Genomic DNA, 9872 nt, shown 5'->3' with positions numbered 1-9872 from the left:
CCTTTAAATCTCAAAATTCTCATCTCATAATATTAAGGGTATTAAAAAGATAACTCTTGAAACTATAGATCAGACTATTATGAAATTTAAACTTTCTTTAAGTTAATTTAAAAAATACTGGCTTGGAAGCATTTGACAGTCTAATATTTATCTGACACAGGTTAAATACCCAAAGTTAAGAACATCTAGTAAGTAGTAATTCTGGATTCAAACAACATATTCCCCTCTCCCAGGCATATCCAATTTCCTTAAAACCACACAAAATGCCTGAGTTTACAGTGCATTGCACAAAGCTGAGCTATGAAGAAAGAGCACATCTGTGACAGCTCATGATTGTATCACAATAATGATTCTTTCAGGAAGCTGAAAGAAGCTTTTCTAAACTATTAGTAATATTAACGTTTTGATCAACCATGATAAAGAGAGGGCTGAATTAATCTTTTTATTATTATGGCAGAAAATACTACAAAATTGACATAGGAAGAGATGGTAGCATATTTATAGCCAAAATATAGAGGGGAAAAATACAAAAACAAAGATTAGGCATTTAATTTTGCAATATTTGTTGGGGTTAGCAGCCTTTTTTTAAAAAAATCTATATTTTGCTATGGTTTCTTAAATAATTCAGTATCTAATTTTGTATTTTTCATTTAATATTCTTTTTCTTAACAATAAATATCAAAATTGTAAGATTTTGGTCCTTCAAAACTGAGTTCTACCCTGACTGTAAATTTTCAAGTAGAAGAGAATGTAAGGAAAGCAGGTTAAACTTCAGGTTAAAACCCTATCCATGTTTCTATTTCATAGTCAATATTCATTTTATATCCATGAGAATATGAATTTACATTAATTTGAGAAATATGAAGCAATTTTTATGCAAAAACTTCATAAAATAGGAGAGCCTGTCACACACTAATTTCAATAAAATAGTCACCAAATATTAATTAGGGAAATGCTGATAATACATGCTGTAGCAAACTGTAGTTCCTCATTATCTAAAAATAATAATGAGTATGTATACTTTATTTGAACTATTATGATTGTATCATGAATTCTTATGTGGAAACAATAAAACATAAAAATTAACAAAACTGAAAGCCTCAAAATATAGCACTCAAGTCAATAAAAGTTAATAAGATATGTTGACCTAAATGTATTAGTTATTTAATTAAGTTCTTGGTAAGAAATGTAGAGCACGAATTTGTGAGAATAAATTCCATTTGTTAGAGAAAATCAATCACATGTTGCCCCAGAGCTGAGGAGTAGCTCTTGATTTGGGGTAAAATTTGTGAGTCCACTGCTTTCTGACCAACCTTGCACTGCCCTGTAATCTCATATTTCTTTCTCTGGGTCAAAGATCTCACCTTCCTCATGTCTGGCTTCTGCAGCTCCTTCGTGAAGTAAACATTTGTAAGGTGGTTTGGGATTCTCACATTGCTGTTATCAATCTTTGTGGAAGTGATGATAACAAATTTCGTGTTCTACACAGAGGAACTTGATTGAGGGAAAGAGGTCCAGCCACAAGTAGCAAGTCCCTGCAAGACTGCTTCAGGAAAACTACCCTCTTGCCTCTGTGGGCCCACTGAGGATGATCCCAGAAGTGATGCTAGTCCCAGCAGTGATGCTGGCTCTCAGTTTTCTCACATGCAGACCGAGGGGGTTTTTGCCATGGTTCAATAGCTTCCATGGCACATCTTCAATAGGATAGCATCTAGGCATTTTGCAAAGTTTACTCACTGGGTACCACCATTCTTTTTTTTTTTATTGATTTTTAAAAATGACAGCAGAATGCATTATGATTCTTATTACACATGTATACCACAATTTTTCATAACTCTGTATATAAAGTATGTTGACACCTAATTTGTGTCTTCATACATGTACTTTGGATAATGATGTCCATCACATTCCACCATCCTTGCTAATCCCCTGGCCCCTCCCTTTCCCTCCCACCCCTCTGCCCTATCTAGAATTCATCTATTCTTCGCATGCTCCCCATCCCTACCCCACTGTGAGTCAGCCTCCTTATATCAGAGTAAACATCTGGCATTTGTTTTTTGGGATTGGCTAACTTCACTTAGCATTATCTTCTCCAACGCCATCCATTTACCTGCAAATGCCATGATTTTATTCTCTTTTATTGCTGAGTAAAATTCCATTGTGTATATATGCCACATTCCTTTAATCCATTCATCTATTGAAGGGCATCTAGGTTGGCTCCACAGTTTAGCTATCGTGAATTGTGCTGCTATAAACATTGATATGGCTGTGTCCCTGTAGTATGCTGTTTTTAAGTCCTTTGGGTATAAACCGAAGAGAAGGATAGTTGGGTCAAATGGTGGTTCCATTCCCAGATTTCCAAGGAATCTCCATACTGCTTTCCATATTGGCTGCACCAATTGGCAGTCCCATCAGCAGAGTAAGAGTGTACCTTTTCCCCCAAATCCTCACCAACACTTATTGTTGTTTGTCTTTATAATAGCTGCCATTCTGACTGGAGTGATATGATATCTTAGAGTAGTTTTGATTTGCACTTCTCTAATTGCTAGAGATGCTGAGCCTTTTTTCATATATTTGTTGACTGATTGTATATCCCCTTCTGAGAAGTGTCTATTCAGATCTTTGGCCCATTTGTTGATTGTGTTATTTGTGGGGTTTTTTTGTTGTTGTTGTTGTTTTTGTTTTTGTTTTGTTTTGTTTTGTTTTGTTTTTTGGTGCTTAGCTTTTTGAGTTCTTTACATACCCTAGAGATTAGTGCTCTATCTGATGTGTGAGGGGTAAAAGTTTGCTCCCAGGATGTAGGCTCTCTGTTCACTTCACAGATTATTTCTTTTGCTTTGAAGAAACTTTTTAGTTTGATCGGGTACCACCATTCTTGTCACTACCAGTTAGTTTTATGACAGCAGCAAGAACCTTCTCATTTTTCTTCTTTCCAACCTTGGATTTAGCAGCTGATTACTTTCCCCTTATACTTGGGCTTTGGGGAATACATAGAGGATCAGGAGTATCTGCCAATTTCTCTAACCAGGAAAGGATTTTGGTTGCAGTGGGGCTTCCCACTTGGGGTTTCTTAGCCTTAGGGTCACCCTTTCTAACCATGCCAACAGCATTAGCCTTCCTGGCTCCAGGTTTCTTCTCCTTAGTGTCCAGCTTCTCAGCCTTTTCACCATCTATCTTGCAAGATTGGAAAAAGCAACTATTGTTTAATAATTAAGCTCCCATAATACTAAAACAAACAAATAAATATGAAGGGAAGAAAAGGGAAGAGAGAGAGGAGAAAAAGAAAATCACCTTTCATCAGTGCTCTCAGGTGTGGTCATAAGACAGAGTAAAGAGAAAATAAAAAGAATATTTTTTAGCACAATGCTCTGGGTCTTTAGATTCAGATAATTAAAAGAATAAAAAAAGTTGTACCTCAAAAATATGTAATTAAGGAAAGGTAAAAAGACAAAAATTACAAGTTGTCATAACTGCATGGTGCGATGCCAAGGTAGAGATAAAGTTATTAATACGACACTGATGTGATTCATTAAAACGAAAGAATTGGCAAGGTTTAGCAGAAACCACTCCTAGGTAAAATAGCAATGTCTATAGATTTACTAAAATGGTATCTTGCATGTGGTAGTATGGCCATTTGACAATATTAATTCTGCCTATACAAGGAGGTATTTTCATCTTCAGAAATCTTAATTTCTTTCTCTGGTGTTCTGGTTTTATAGAGGTCTTTCACTTCCTTGGTTAGATTTATTTTTGTTGTTGTTTATTTGTTTAGATTATTATGAATGGAATGTTTTTCCTGATTTCTTTCTCAGTATATTAATTATTGGAGTATAGGAAAGCTATTGATTTTTGTGTGTTGATCTTGTACCCAGCTATTTGCTCTATTTGTTTATTAGCTCTAGAAGTCTTCTGATATAGTATTTTGGATCTTCTACATATAGGATCATGTCATCAGCAAACAAATATTTGACTTCTTCTTTTTCTATTTGTATCCTTTAATTTTCTTCTTTTGCATGCTTTAGCTAGAGTTTCAATAACTATATTGAATAGGAGTGATAACAATGGATATCCTTTATCTACTTCCTGATTTTTGAGAATATGCTTTGGGGTTTTTCTCTGTTCAGTATGATGCTGGCTTTGGGATTGTTGTATATAGCCTTTATAATGCTGAGGTAGGTTCGTTAGTGCCTCCAGCATTTTTAATATGGAAGAGTACCGGATTTGGTCAAAGGCTTTTTCTGCACCTATTGAGATGATGGTGTAATTCTTGTTTTTAATTCTATTTAAGTATTAATTATACTTATTGGTTTGCATACATTGAATCAAACTTGCATCCCTAGGATGAAATATACTTGTACAATATTCTTGTGTTTTTAAATGTGGCTTTCTAGTATTTATTAATTAATATTTTATTATTTAATATTAATTTATAGTTTATTTTAAAAACTAACATTTTATTAAGGATATCGGTCTGTAGTTTTCTTTCTTTGATGTGTCTTTGTCTGGATTTGGTACCAAGTCTGGTACTGGCTTCATAGAACAAATTTGACAGCATTCCCTCCCTTTCTGTCTCGTGGAATAATCGGAGGATAGACATTAGTCCTTCTTTACTCGTCTGATAGAACTCAGCTGACAATATAGCTGGTCCTGGGCTTTTTATGTTGGAAGACTTTTAATGGCTGCTTCAATCTTATTCCTTGATACTAATCTGTCTGTTTTCTATATCCTCTTGGTTCAATTTGGGTAGGTTATATGTGCCTAGAAATCTGTCAATATCTTCTAAATTTTTCCAGTTTATTGGAGTATGAATTTCCAAAACAGTTCCTAGTGATCCTCTGTATTTCAGAAATGTCTATGATAATATCTCCTTTTTCATCTCTAATTTTGTTGACTTAGGTCTTCTCTCACTTTCTTTTGGCTAGTTTAACAAGGGGTTTATCAGTCTTGTTTATGTCCATGTTATCAAAAGTAATATACAGATCTAATCCAATTCTCTTTAAAATACCAGTGACATTCTTCACGGAACTAAAAAAAAAAAAACAGTCCTAAAATACATATGGAAGGATAAAAGACCCCAAATAGCCAAGGCAAGCCTGAGCAAGAAGAGCAATACTAGAGGAATCAAAATTATACTGATATTGAGTTATACTACAGAGCTACAGTAACAAAAGCACTACGGTATTGACATTGAAACATACATGAAGATCAATGAAATAGAAAAGAAGACACAGAGAAAAACTCACAGAGATATAGTCATCTGATACTCAACCAAAAGCATATGTTCAAGAAAAGATCAATTTTTTAATAAAATAGTGCTGGAAAAATTGGATATCCAGATATAGGAGAATGAAACTAGATCCTTATCTCTTACCCTGCATAAAAGTAAACTTGAAGCATATCGAAGACCTAGGAATTAGACCAGAAACTTTGCAAGTTACTAGAAAAAACATAAGGTCAACACTCCAACATAGTGGCACAGGCACCAAGTTCCTTAAAAAGACCCCTAAAGCTCAAGAAATAAAACCAAGAATATACCACAGTGAATTCTACCTTTATGTATGTCCATAAAGCACCAATTTTTTTAAAAAGCAGCAAATAAATAGAAGCTAGTAAAGGAGAGGACTGAGAGAGAAAAGAGAAAGTGGAAGTGATGGGGATTGAAATGGAACAAATTATATTCCATACAAGTATGTCAAAACGAACCCCATTATTATGTGTAACAATAATGTACTAATTAAAATATTTTAAAGTATCTTACCAAATGGACTTTTTAATAACATCTGGCTAATAAATAGATTCTCTCACAACTCTTGCCAACTTTACACTTAAATATTTACGGAAATACTTGAGAAAACAAAAAACAAAAGGGCTTTCATAGAGAACTAAAATGCTCTTTCATAAGTTGTAAAACCATGCATACAAAAGTATGATTGAAGACTACTTGAATAACACAACTAACAAGATCAACATAAGAATAAAAATCACCTTATGCATCACAAAAGAGAATACATTTTGCTTTTTAAAACTATTATATATTAGAAAATAAAACTCACTAACTAGGAACACAACAAGATGAATATCAATAGAAGTATAAAGAAGGAATAAAGAAGCATAACAGGGAAAAATAATGGAATGAAAAACAGAAGAATAAACATGATCAAGAAAACCAAAAGCCTGTTCTTTCAAAAGGCAAATGAAATACATAAACTTTTGTCAGTTTCAATGTCAAAAAAAGAAAAGTGGTAAATTAAAATATTAAAATTTAAAATAGAATATAATAACTATCAGTCAGCTTTTTTACCGTTGTGACCAAAAATTCTTACAAGACCAATTTTAGAGGAGGAAAAGTTTATTTGGTGCTCACAGTTTTAAAGTTCTCAGCCCATAGACAGTCAAGTCCAATTGAGCCCAAAGCAAAGCAGAATATCATGGTAGAAGGGGGTGAAGAAGAAAAGCAGCTGAGGACATTATCACCAGGAAGCAGAGAGTGAGCTCCACTCCCCAGGGACAAAATATAAACCCCAAAGGCATACCCTCAATGGCCCACCTCCTCCAGCCATATCCTAACTGACAATTTTATCACTCAGGTGATCCCTATCAGGGGATTAATCCATTGATTAGTTTATAACTCTCATGATCTAATATTTTTACCTATAAAAGTTCTTACATTATCTCAAACATGAGATTTTAGGGGACACTTTGTACCTAACCATAACAATAACAAACGGAGATATGTAGGAAGATGTTAGAATTATAAGAAATTACTATGTAAAATTTTGTAGAAACAAATCTGAAAATCTTAAGGAGATAATTTTTAAGTAAAAAAATTATAAAAATTAATTCAAAAACGGTAGAAACCCACACAAATAAGTAACTATTGAGTAAAATGAAAATGCCCTAATTAAAAAGGCTTTAAGGCCAATAGATTGGAGATGAGTTCTACAAATTCTTTGAGAAATAGACTAATTTATGATATTCATATCATTTTAGAGCATAAACAAGAAACCTCTCAACCATCCTGCTAATCTAGCCTATGATTGACACCATAATTAGATAAAAATTGCACATGTACATATACATATATATATGCTCATTCACAACTATAAGTCATTCTCAGTAAGGTTCCCAGTAAGGAACATAATTATAAACATTCTTATGTGAAATAGGGGAAAATGAAATCAGCAATATAGTTCTTGAATATACAACATTTAAAAAGCAAGCTTTACCCCAGAATTGCAAGGATTCATTATTAGGAAGTTTTTAGTATAATTCACAAGATTAATAAATTACTTGCAAAAAATTATGACCATCTTAAATTACTCTAAAATAAAAGGCCTCCAAATTGGAATGAAGGAAGTTAAATTGTCCCTGTTCACAGATGGTATGATCTTATATAAAGAAAACCCTAAAGATGCCAACTACAAAATTATTAGAACTAATAAACAAATTCAGTAAAGATATAGAATATAAAATCAACATACAAAAATCAGTAGCAAGTTTGTACATTTATAATGAACCACCTGAAAAAGAAATCAAGAAGATAATTCTATTTAGGACAGCTTCGAACAAAGTAAAATATTAGGAATAAATTTCACGGAGAAGATGAAGTAGCTGTACACTGAAAACTGTAGCACATTGATAAAAGAAATTGAAGAAGACACAAATAAGTGGAATAATATCCCATTTTCACATGTTGGAAGAATTCACATCATTAAAATATTTATACTGTCCAAAGAAATCTACAGATTCAGTGTAATCTCTATCAAAATTCTATGACATTTTTACAGAAATAGAAAAAGAAATCCATAAATTCATATAGAATCACAAAGGATTCTGAATAATCAAAGCAATCTTAAGGGCTCCGGTTGGGGTTCAGTGGTAGCACACTTGCCTGACATGTGTGAGGCACTGCATTCAATTCTCAGCACCACATATAAGTAAATAAATTAAGGTCTATCAACAACAAAGAAAATATTTTTTGAAAAGAAATTATTTTGGAAACTTATACTCCAATAAAATAGAAGACATTGAAGGCATCCACAAATTTCTTAAGTCATATGATTTGCCCAGATTGAATCAGGAAGATATAGACAATTTAAACAGACCAATATCAAGTGACGAAATAGAAGATGCCATCAGAAGCTTACCAACCAAGAAAAGCCCAGAACCGGATGGATACACAGCTGAGTTCTGCACCTTTAAAGAAGAACTAATACCAATACTCTACAATTTATTTCAGCAAACAGAGAAAGAGACAGCACTTCCAAACTCATTCTGTGAGGCCAATGTCACCCTGATCCCCAAACCAGGCAAAGACACATCAAAAAAAAAAAAAGAAAACTGCAGGCCAATATCTCTAATGAACATAGATGCAAAAATTCTCAATAAAATTCTGGCAAATTGAATACAAAAACATATCAAAATGATGGTGCACCATGATCAAGAGGGATTCATACCAGGGATGCAAGGGTGGTTCAACATACGGAAATCAATAAATGTAATTCATCACATCAATAGACTCAAATATAAGACTCATATGATCATCTCAATAGATGCAGAAAAAGCATTTGACAAAATACAGCACCCTTTCATGTTCAAAACACTAGAAAAAACAGAGGTAACAGGAACATATCTCAACATCATAAAGGCTATCTACACTAAGCCCCAGGCCAACATAATTCTAAATTAAGAAAAATTAAAGGCATTCCCTCTAAAAACTGGAACAAGACAAGGATGCCCTCTTTCACCACTTCTATTCAACATAGTTCTTGAAACACTGGCCAGAGCAATTAGACGAAAGAAATTAAAGGGATACAGATAGGAAAAGAAGAACTTAAATTGGCACTATTTGATGATGATATGATTTATACCTAGAAGACCCAAAAAGCTCCACCAGAAAACTTCTAGTAAATGAATTCAGCAAAGTAGCAGGATATAAAATCAACACCCATAAATCAAAAGCATTTCTGTATATCAGTGACAAATCCTCTAAGAAGAAAATGAGGAAAACTACCCCATTTACAATAACCTCAAAAAAAAAAAAAAAAGATACTTGGGAATCAGCTTAACGAATGAGGTGAAAGACCTCTACAATGAAAACTACAGAACCCTAAAAAAAGAAATCAAAGAAGACCTTAGAAGATGGAAAGATCTATCTTGCTCTTGGATAGGCAGAATTGATATTATCAAAATGACCCCACTACCAAAAGCACTATACAGATTTAATACAATTATGATCAAAATCCCAATGGCATTCCTCATAGAAATAGAAAAGGTAATCATGAAATTCATCTGGAAAAATAAGAGACCCAGAATAGCTAAAGCAATCCTAAGCAGGAAGAATGAAGCAGGTCGCATCACTATACCAGACCTTAAACTATATTACAGAGTAATACTAACAAAAACAGCATGCCTAATCAGCACAAAAACAGACTGGTAGACCAATGGTAGAGAACAGAGGACACAGAGACTAACCCACAAAATTACAATTATCTTATATTAGACAAAGGTGCCAAGAACATGCATTGGAGAAAAGATAGCCTCTTCACAAATGATGCTGGGAAAACTGGAAATCCATATGCAACAAAATAAAATTAAACCCCTATCTCTCACCATGCACAAAACTCAACTCAAAGTGGATCAAGGACCTAGGAATTAAGAGACTTCTGTGTCTAATAGAAGAAAAAATAGGCCCTAATCTTCATCATGTGGGATTAGGCCCCAACTTCCTTAATAAGACTCCTATAGCGCAACAATTAAAACCAAGAATCAATAAACGGGATGGAATCAAACTAAAAAGTTTCTTCTCAGCAAAAGAAATAATATGTGAGGTGAACAGAGAGCCTACATCCTGGGAGCAAATTTTTACCCCT

At 33.7% G+C, this 9872-nt stretch overlaps 1 pseudogene; it reads right to left on the bottom strand.

The window, feature by feature from the left end:
- Window positions 1-1223: 1223 nt before the first annotated feature.
- The window catches only part of LOC124082097 (large ribosomal subunit protein eL6-like), a 123548-nt pseudogene continuing 114899 nt past the window's right edge, over window positions 1224-9872 (bottom strand).

The sequence above is a fragment of the Marmota monax genome, unplaced genomic scaffold (genome assembly GCF_021218885.2).
Source record: "Marmota monax isolate L192 unplaced genomic scaffold, Marmota_monax_Labrador192_F-V1.1 WCK01_AAM20220418_F8-fsc00044, whole genome shotgun sequence".
NCBI classification, from domain to species: Eukaryota; Metazoa; Chordata; class Mammalia; order Rodentia; family Sciuridae; genus Marmota; species Marmota monax.
Note: the sequence above shows the minus strand (reverse complement) of the source record. Positions and strands in the feature narration are given on the sequence as shown.